Raw genomic sequence first — 11,420 nt, 5'->3', positions numbered from 1 at the left:
TGTGTCGCTTTATAGACAAACAATGATGTATTACAATTGACCAGGTGCGTTTGTCGGTAACGTTTCTTATGATTCACTATCACTGTTTTCGATAATATAATCAATTCATATTCGATTAGGATATTGTGGGATGACAGGATATCAAACTCTAACTATATTTATATAATGAAAATTGTTTAAAATATATAAACCATGTCATGTCTTAGTTTGGACAAATCTTAGATCCATATTATAATATATTGTTCCATAAATAAAAGCTTATCTTTTTTGCATCTTTCATTACATACTTATGAAGAGAAATAGCTACATAATCATAAACAAAGAAAATTCTTATCCTAAACAAAATATTCGGGTGTTGTGAAATATTATTTTTCATTTACGTTAAATTGATGCTAAACAGGTGCGCGTGTTGCTAGCAATAAGATACACAGTCAAACCGTCTAATTGTTGATATATTCAGGACACTATTTAAATGGCAAAATCAGTCATTTTATGTTTTGTCGAAAGAGGAATTAAATTTGACATAGAAGCCGAGACCTTTTGTACAATTAATGGAAATTAGGTGAGATATATACTAATCAGCATACTAATGTCGTAGTTTCTCCTCCGACGTTGCAAAAATGCATAAAACAAGCAATGACGTCAACTAAAATGTTGTATCATTTTCAGCAATTCCATTACATTTGAAGATATGGCTAGTATCCTGGTAATAACAATACAAAAATTAATCAAAAATACATCTACACAAACAGGAGAATATGGGAATCTAAGAACTCAGTTAATATAACCGGATAGAGCCATCCGAATTGCTGTTTCGTGCTTTCACATGTAGTACGTTGTCATCTCTTTCTTATAAATTGTGAACTACCAAAGCGTAACCGCTCACATTGGGGAACTCTTTGAATTGGAATAGTTTGGTTCACCGTGAACAAAAAATAACGAAAATATAGCGTCCGTATCCACAACAGTGTTTCCATGCGGTCTGAGAGTTACATTGATCTAGGGGTTTAGCATAACGGAGTTATGCCCCCTTATCATTATAGGTGTATGACCTCTCTGTCGTCGTTTGACGTCATAGAAGAAAACCATTTTGACATTTATTGCGAGTCATTTTAATGTTAAGCGTATAACGTTATGCATAAGCACATAAACCCAATTCATATACACTTATGTTGTTCAGATATTAAGCCGTATTTTCTGCGCTCACACTTCTCCGTGTGTAAAGACGCCAAATTAAAAAAGTCGTAGCATTGTGCAAGCTTCTAATCGGTGCGCTACAAAAAGCGGTAAAATTTCCATGTTTTTTTACGCATAACAAAAAATTTGACAACATATAGCAAAGGTCTATTTCTCAAACCGCTACAGAAGGTAATTCTATAATTATACAAACGTGGATAGGAAATTTAATATCTTACATTTCTGTGTAATTTTATATAGCCGTACGTAGATCCAGGACCACGCGAGCGGGCAATTCTCGCACAACGTTCACTTTTCTCTGTGCTATGAACTTCGTTCATGTGTACCTTGAAAAAAAAACTCGGTGCATTGTATCATTGCTTCATTAACTAATGTCAACATTAAACCCTAATGATACATTAAATCTCTAATGTATCATTAGTTAATGGCAACATTAAAAAAACGGTATAGTATCAAACACTTATTAGTGTATCATTAACTAATGACGTCCCAATGTTAATGTTAAGCTCATTACTTTCGGGGATTCCCCAAATATTTCCCACACCCTCCCACCGTAAACAAGTACGCGTTGCTTCCTGTCGTCTGTCAAAATGGCATCGTTACCGACTAAATTTCGTAAAATAGAAACAAAAATTTCCTGACAGCCTCTGAAGTTCAGTTGCTGGCGGAGCTCGTTGAGAAACATATCTCAATATTAAACAGCAAGCCATGCAGCACAAAGTTACCCACGAAAGTAGAAAAGCAATCTGGGCAGACATCACAGCAAAAATTAACGCCCTCGGAGTCCGCCAGAGAACAACAAAGGAAATCAAAACAAAATGGACAAATATGCACCAGACGGCCAAAAAGAATACAGTTCGGGCGACAGCTGGACATGAGGAAGACCGAGGAGGACTCCTGTATTGCCCCACTATCAACGACGAGTGAGAAGATAGTGGATACTTTATAAAGATTGTCCCAGTTTCACTGGACTCACGGGATCGAATCCTATGATTTAGTCACGCCAATGGGTATGTCGCATTAATTCAATAAAGTATCATTTGATATTGTAAGTGTTAACACTCACCTTTCATCATACAGCAAATATATGGATCTTGTAAATGTAATTGAGCATGGCGATCGGCAATGGGATACCGTGTTACTTGATGATCATTTATCAAGATAAGTTAAAACAAAACAACAAACACCAACCGACCTTCTGTTACTCCCTCATCCAGTAAAGTGCCCTTGTGATAAAACTGCACTGTTACAATTTTAAGTTTACCACTCATTCATTCTCCGAACGGCAGCCATTGTGAAACGGAAAGGGGCAACTCAATACCCCTGAATCCAAACCATAATATACAGTTCATGTTGTGTCTCATCTACGCTAAGTTCAAATCTCCTGAGATCATTAACATTCTTCATCTTCAAATAAAAGTTTTCTGTAACACTTTCATATCTGCTTCGAGAGTTCCCTCAAGAAGACAGCGAAAATAACCAGAGGTACAATGTATCACAACAGCAATGGTGTTGTTGCTCACCTGGTTTGGTTAAGATTTTAAAACATCATGCCATCAACTTGCTATCATGCTATCACAAGTAGCGTATCATTAGTTTATAAATTAAATAATTTCATTTTGTTATGAGGCCAGTTATAACAACTCCGGTACCAAACTCAAAAGAACATAACACATTTGCACAATCATAAATATTAATCTGTTGGGATGGAAGATTCTGGTGGGTTTTTTCTCGTACAAGATTTCATCACTTTGTCAAGATTTGGGAAAACTAAATCTTTGAAAATAGTGATGTTATGTTACCCGAACACAATGAAATTTGTTACCTTTCTTTATATATAATTTTCGCAAGAACAAAATCTGAAATGACAAATGCCGTAAGTTTAGCACAAACAGAGTTGTGTCCCTTAATTGTTGGTTTGCGTATACCTCTCGCCTATTTTCATATTGTATGTACTATTTATCGTCACAATAGGGAAGTACTGTAGTCAAGGAGCAATTAGCTTTAAATACAGATACTGCGGTCGCAGAAACAATCGGCTCCTTCAACCCTAAATCTCCTGGCACATGCTCTTGAAGATGTCCCTAGTCAGGAAGCTGCTGTGCTCCAGCTGTTCCAGCTCACAGCTAAGGGAAACACCTACACCTGACGAAAGAAAACCATGGAAGAGTATGTCGTAATTGGAAATTTTATGAAGTACAACAGTTTTCTACATTTACATTCCGTTTAATTTGTCAACAGCGGCACTTAACGTAACCATATACAGCGGAGAGACTCCAGCGCATACATACGGGGACTTGTATGTTCCTATATTCACCGATGCAAAGCAATCTTTCTTTGACTTCAGGCCTATGATCCCGACCGCGGATACTTCCCAGGCATGTCCCCCGCAAAGGGAAGAACAGAAAGGATGACCCCACCCAACTTCAGTATGAGGTCTTGGTTGAGCAGAAGAAGAAAATTATGCAGCAGACAACCTACTATGAACTAATGAACAAGAAGCCTGGGAATGGAGCTGGATTACATGATGAGCGATAACTGAAAAAGACAAGTTCATGTTTGAAATATTAAAACAGTTCTCTTCAACAGTTATTTCCATAGTTTGCTACACTGTGTTCTCTATTTTGCAGTAAGAAAACTACATCGTATCTTGTCAGTTGAACTTTACTAATATAGATTGTCGGATGTTCTTAAAGGATGGAGGAACGGTGGGATAGCCTAATGTTTAAATTGTCCTCTCTTGTCACGCCATAGACCTGGCTTGATTCCCACATGGGTACAATGTGTGAAGCCCATTTCCGAGTACCTTGCTGCGATATTGCTTGAATATTGCTAAAAGCCCTCGTAAAACCATGAGTTGACACCGTTGAGGTGAAATTGGCACTACATACAGGAAAATATATTTATACTGTAATATAACACAAGGGTAAACAAAGCTCGAGAGCGATAATGCTTTGAAGACAATAGATTTTGTCCAAACATTTTCTAATTGTAAGTGCCTAGGCACTTGCGAACTATGTTATCACCATCACAGTTGAATATACTCATTCCAGATAGAACATGTCACGCCCCATTCTCAGCATAATATTACAGTTTTGGCAGATTGAACATTTCAGTGAGTGAAAGAAGTGTCTTGTAGATGTAATCAGTGGATGCTTCGACCATCTTCTTCAGGACCTGTGTATTGCCCCTTCTATGGTGGTACCTCGTCGTCCCTCTTGCATCAACATCCAGCATGGGTTCACGAAGAATTATCGCAAGATTCGTGCAACACGACACAAGCACCCTGTCAAATATAATGAGATTCGTCTTAAAGCTGCAACTGTGTTAGCTGTTCAGGCCTGTTAATAGGCTTTTAAAACCAACATTTTGTATCAGCATTTAATTTCTTAATTCACTTTTATTTTAAAAACTTTGTCTGTAGTAAGTATACTAACCAATGATGGTGTAAGCTCTCTGGGCACATCCCGATTTCTCCGTGGAGAACATGGAAACGCCTCTTGAGCCACCCAAATGCCCGTCTCTATAGTTGACCGTGTTCGTTTATGTGAAGAGCTGGAAGCGCTCTTTGCTCGGGGAGTAGATGGCTTTAGATAATGGCGTCATCAAAGATGGACGACATGCGTATCCACTGTCACCGAGAATAACACCATCCTGTAGAGTGGTATGCATGAGTTTTGCTAGTGTTGCCGTATTACTTGCTCATCCTTGAACACGTGGCTGTCAAGCTGCCTGGCTGACCCCTGCCACTACGTTAGTAAATCTCTACCTAAGGCCAAATACACCAGCAAACGATCAATTTTAGTATAACTTATGTGGAATCATCGCACCAAGCGTATATAGCAAACCACTTCGCGAAATAGCTAGAAAAGTGCTGAGCTCGGCCCTCAAAAAGCAAATGCTGAAAGCTTATATCATCATAATGTTGTTTTTAAGACGCTTACTTCGATCATCATTGTAAAATGGTGTCATGCTCGAAGCGCATTTTCTTTATTATAAGGCCGGAAAGACACGTACATTTATATGAAATGCGCTGGGCTTTACGATGGTATTCTGTTCATAATTTATCCCAACACTAACGCACCTTGGCTGTCACCATCAATCGCTTGAACATTGATAGAATGGTAACCCTTCCTATTGACATAGGCAGGTTCGTTGTCTGATGAAGTCGGTCTCCGAACATGCGTCCCGTCGGATGCATCCATATGATGACTGCGGGAAATCTGGATAGACTGTAGAATTCCTTTCTTATGTCTCCAGAAGCACTCTCGATTTGCCAGGTAACAACTCTTGGCATGAGAGACGCAATGGTAAGTGAAACCTTCCTAACAACTCGTGAAGCTGTTGATTTGTCTATCCCTACTTGTATCGCCAGTGATTTGCAGGAAACTTCATTTTGCAAAGAAGCGTAGAATCACCAGAACCTGATAAAATGGTTAAAATTAGATTCCCATGACACGCTTCACCAAAAATTATATATTTCTAGAAAGCTGATATCAACGTTATTATCTATTTCGCTGCGTTTCAGTAAGTAAAGTGGTAATTATGGCTACGTGTATGATTCAATAATAATAACAACGTCTCGTTGTTGGGATCGAACACGCAAAAGTATTCACTTCAGCGTGCACGATTCATTTACTTCACGTCTTTAGAGTGACTCCCCTTATTACATTCATCATGGCTGACTGAAAGCGTATCCTTTCTTGGTATGAAGTGAAACTGGTCCATGCTTTTTCAAGAGTTCCAGTCGCAATTATATCAGCCAAGGTTAGCTTCTTTATAAACTGGGTAATATGTTAACAGATGTGTCTGTACCAGCACGCACGGTAGTGTGCAATTATACGCAAAACTAGGGTTGTCCATGGAGGCTGATGAGGCTATGAACAGTATGATGTTTTTGAACCAAATTAACGTTTCTGGAGATATTAATAACGATGTAATAATTGCGAAACATCTACCTGTAGTTCAACATCGCAGTGTGTGAGATCTTGCAGATTGTGGTTGTAATTCATCTCTAACGAGATCGCAGATATATCGGATGCTCGGCTTCCCAAACGATAGCGTGCTCGAACTTCCTCTTCGGTCATTGACTCGAGGTGCTGAGTTCGTCGTCTGAAAACACGGTCTTTCCTTTTGCGTCCTAAGCGCTCAAATAATATGTTGGCAGTTATAATTTCAGGGCACGACGCCTCTAATGATACCCCCAGGATCCGGTTGTATCATTGCTTCATTAACTAATGTCAACATTAAAACCCTAATGATACATTAAATCCTTTAATGTACCATTAGGTTAATGGCATCATTAAAAACTATTGTATCAAACACTTATTAGCGTATCATTATTCAATGACGTCCTAATGTAAATATTTTCATTAATCCGAATCTCCCCCAATATTTTCCCACAATTCCGCGCTGTAAACATGTAAGCGTTACTCGGTCGCCCGTCAAAATGGCATCTTTGGGGCTAAACCCTCGGAACAATAACAAACATTTCGACCGCTGTGAAGAAACACGTCTAAATAATCCTGAAACGTCGCCGATAAAACCTAGAATCGGTTGGGATGTTTTGGAATATACAATGAATTACTCTACGAAGTATTTCCGCCATTTGATATGTTTACAAATCAAGTTTCGCCAGTCATAGGACGCCTTATCACATCATGTATATTTCATATTCAGTTGTGACAAATGCATCAGCTCGAATTCCCCATACATTTTAGAATCAAATTCAAATGGTCTTCGTCAAAATTATAACAAAGTGTCTAAGAAAAAACGAAACATATTGGGTGCAGTGGACGTTGTGCTCATTACACGCGCTTGCTAGAAATATAAACAAAGCAAAATAAATATCAGCAGCATTTCAATTTTGTAATACCGGTGATCCGGTTGTATCATTGCTTCATTAACTAATGTCAATATTAAGCCCTAATGATACATTAAACTCTTAATGCATCATTAGTTAATGGTATCATTAAAATCTATTGTATCAAACACCTCTATTAGTGTATCATTATCTAATGACGTCCTAATGTAAATATTTTCATTAAACTGGGGATTCCCCAATTTTTCCCACACCCGCGCTGTAAACATGTAATTGTTACCTAGGTTGTCTGTCAAAATGGCACTTTAGCTAAACCCCGGAACAAAAACAAACATTTCGACTGCTGTGAAGAAACACGTCTAAATAATTTGAAACGTCGCCGATAAACCTAGAATCGGTTGTGATGTTTTGGAAAATACACGAACACGAATGCCGAAGTATTCCGCCATATTGATAGTGTTTACAAATTCAAGTTTCATAAGGCCAGTCATAGGACGTCCTATTACATCATGTATATTCTATATTCAGTTGTGACAAATGCACGTTGAGTTCCCTCATACATTTTAGAATCAAATTCCAATGGTCTTTGTCACTAAAGTCCTAAGTGTCTAAGATGTGAAACGAACATATTGGGTGTGGAAACGGACGTTGTGCTCATTAACAGCTCTGGTGTTTTACAAACAACCTCAAATATCGATTTTATACCGCAGCATTTTCAATTTTTGCACTCTAGTTCGTCTATTTGTAGCATGCATGAGCTCAATATTTTTAGAATATGCAATTGAAAGAGTACGCAAGAAACTGGAAACCAAACAGATACCACTGAAAATTTATATATTCATACAAAGTTCTTGTGTAGCGTGATACCATGCGGACGACATGGGTAATTATCAGCATTTCACCTAATGAAAACAATAAAACAAACAATCACACGCAGATAGTCAGAATGTTTCGATTACTTACATCATACATTTATGGACAAAGGATCCCTGAAAAATCAAACCCCATATCCACGAAGCCGTCATTTCATGAGAAATCGGTCATCGGTAGTGATGTCATACATCAACATTGTTTTGACATATGTGTAATTTCTTTGAGGTGGAATGCAGGTTGAATGTAAGATTAAACATTGAATCACACCGTCCTGGTGGATTACAATCGTATTATTAATGCATACCTTATGTATCGCTCATTACATGGTTTCATGAAACCACTTCATTATCAACATTTAGTATTTTAAACCTGGTAAACTGACATAATAAATAAAATGATTTATTTATATCATGAAGTGTATATATGCACATCGCTTTTAAAGGGATATGTCTGCCCATTGAATTTGTTTTATGTTGTGTTATAGGACAAAAACAATGGCGTATAATCATTGGCCAGGTGCAAGTTTGTCACAAATGTTTCGAGTAATCATTGTTTCTCTCTCCATAATTCCGGAGAAACAAAAACAGCACGAAAATAGTGCGGTAAATTCATTCACTGTTTTCGCGATTGAGTTACAATGACTTAGCATAAGCATACCGGAGTGAGGGCCCCCTTTATCTTTGTAAGCGTGCGACCCTTTTATGTAGCCATTTGACGTCATAGGGGAAAATCCATTTTCAACACATATTGTGAGCTTCCACTCTTTCAAGATTGAGTGTATAACGTGGTTATATACGAAAGCACACAAACCAATTTAACACATACCCATGTCATTCAGGTATCGAAAGTAAATTCTCGTCCTGATTACAATTCTCTATAATGATACCACCAAAAATAATAGCAGAGTATTTTTATCAGTGGCACGATAAAAAGCAGAGGAATTTTACTGTTTTAACGCATAACAAAATGAGGGAGTAACATTCAGCAGTGTCTACCTTTCAAACTGGAGTTTGTCACGATACACATTTAATACCTTACATTCTCTGTGTAATTTCATAGCTGCAGATCCAGTGCGGTAAACGAAACCGGCAATGTTCAATTTTCCAGGAAGCTCACCATTGCTCTAATGATTCCGTAATCCTTCATTAAGTTAATGACGACCACGATAACAGAGCATCATTAAAACGTTGCACAACCGGTAACTTAATGATAATAGCTATCGAACGTTTAATGGCACGTTAATGCTTCACAAAAGTTTGATGCCAACTGTCCAGTTCGTCTGTGGTAAAGTACGTACGAGCTCAATAACATTTTAAGAATATGCACGGAAAGAGTATCGTAGCAAGAACTTCAGAAAACTTGTGAACAGATACAATACCGAAATTTCCTATATTCACACGAAAGTTCTGTGCAGCGTGTCGCCATGCGAGTACGCAAATATCATGGAGAAACGACATAGGCAATTATCGGTATTTCTATCGTTTTCAACAAAAACAATGAAAACAAAACAAACCATACGGAGATAGTCAGAATGTTTCCGATTACTTCTACATCACATTTATGACCAAAGGTTCCTCGCAAAATCGTGGGCACCCATATCCAATGAAGCCGCCACTTCATGAGAAATCAATCATCGGTAGCGATGTCATACATCAACATTATTGGACGTATGTGGCAATTTCTTTGAGGTGGGAAGCCTAGTTGAATAAGAGTAAAACACAATCACACTGCCTCTGCGGATTACACTTGTATTATTAATGCATACTTTGCGTATCGTTAACATATGGTTTTGCTGAAACTAATTTCATTATCAACATTTAGTATCTGCAAACCTAAGTAAAACTGTAATATAATGCAATTTAAAAAATGATTTATTTATTTCATGAAATATATATGCACACGTTTTTAAAGGATAGGTCTCTTGTTCATTGAATTTGTTTGGTGTTTTCGTGTTATAGACAAACAAATGGCGAGCACGCATGGCCAGGTGCGCGCGTTTTGTCACCGAGTATCGTTTTGAGTATCGATTATTATACCCTGTAGAAAACATCACGAAAATATTGAAAATCCCTTATTCCAGGCAAATTCTCGCCGCGATCTGGAGTTACAATGATCTTCAGTATTAAGCATACCGGAAAGTGAGGCCCCCTTATCTTTATAAGCGCGTGGACCTTTATGTAGCCATTTGGACGTCATGGGAAACTGCATTTCAAATAATATATTGCGGGAAAGTCACTTTGCATTGAGCGCGAAGTAACTGTTATACACAGCTAAGCACACAAACCACTTTAATACATACCTATGTCATTCAGGCATCAGGTAGAATTTTGTTCGCCTCACACTTCTCCGTAAAGATGCCAAATTCGTTTATAGTAGCACAAAAGTACTTTTATCAGTGCAATATAAACAAAGCAGAGAAATTTTACCGCCTTTAACGCAAACAAAAATTATTAGGCAACGCTTGAAGTACCGTCTCACTTTTCGTAAACCTGAGTTTTGCACTAAAGGTCACATGCAACCAAAAAATCAAACATAATTAAAAACACACCATTATCTTCTTCAAGACATATAATATGCATTTCGCTGATTATGAAAAACCAAATAAACAAAATTCATAAGCGCTATAATCGCAAATCAAAGTGCACATATTTTGTAATTCTGGGTTTTACCTCCTCGAAACGAAGCAGCCGGGATACCGAACCCAGTCAGAGCGGGTGGGTGCACTTCAAGTGTAACGGCTGGTTCATTAGCAGATGCCTCCTTCACGGCCTCATTGTGTGTGTATATATAGAGATGTTGGCCTTTGTAAATACATGCTCATTTTTGTGTATAACATTTTGCGCAAATCAACAGACATCATAATACGTCATGTGTTCAAGTATCACACCTGCCTGTCTGTAATTACATAATGTGACAGAGACCGAAACTCGGGCCATAAATCAATGCGTTTTGTTTATGGTGTATAGCCTGATTGGTGTTAAGTTCAAATTGTATGTGGTCAGTGATCGCGAGTTGTGTATTGAATATTGTCATTAGCAGACAGGCAGGCAGACACACAGGGTGTCAATAAAAACAAGACATTGAGTTTTGTCTGTGACAACGACATATCTATATCATAGTTAGAAATTCTGGTCAACGCTAAATAATGAGCATTGCTTTTAAGTATCGAACTGAGAAAAGTGACTCGGTAAGAAGAACGTGTGGTGAAATAGACAAATGAAATTATATATAAACAGTTTATTTACTGTCATAACATATAAAAAGCTCGCGCCTGTGAGATATCAACAAAACATTATGAAAATAGCTCACACCAAAGCCTTCACCGAGTATTCACCAGACAGCCCGCTTCCAAGTTGCGCGCGAACTCCATTTCACTGCGCACAGTGCTATATGAGCGCAGCCCAGCTGTTGAAACCCGTTTTCCCAGAAAAGTCCAGGGAAAAATTAGTGAAACGTTTGAACCCGATTTCGCGCGTTTTTTTCATCGCGTTATTTTCAACTTTATGTTGAATTTGCATTTTGACGATTT

This window comes from Haliotis rubra, unplaced genomic scaffold (genome assembly GCF_003918875.1).
Source record: "Haliotis rubra isolate DU_JTF1 unplaced genomic scaffold, ASM391887v1 Scf1123, whole genome shotgun sequence".
NCBI lineage: Eukaryota > Metazoa > Mollusca > Gastropoda > Lepetellida > Haliotidae > Haliotis > Haliotis rubra.
The sequence above is the reverse complement of the archived record's forward strand: the minus strand, read 5'-3'. Positions refer to the sequence as shown.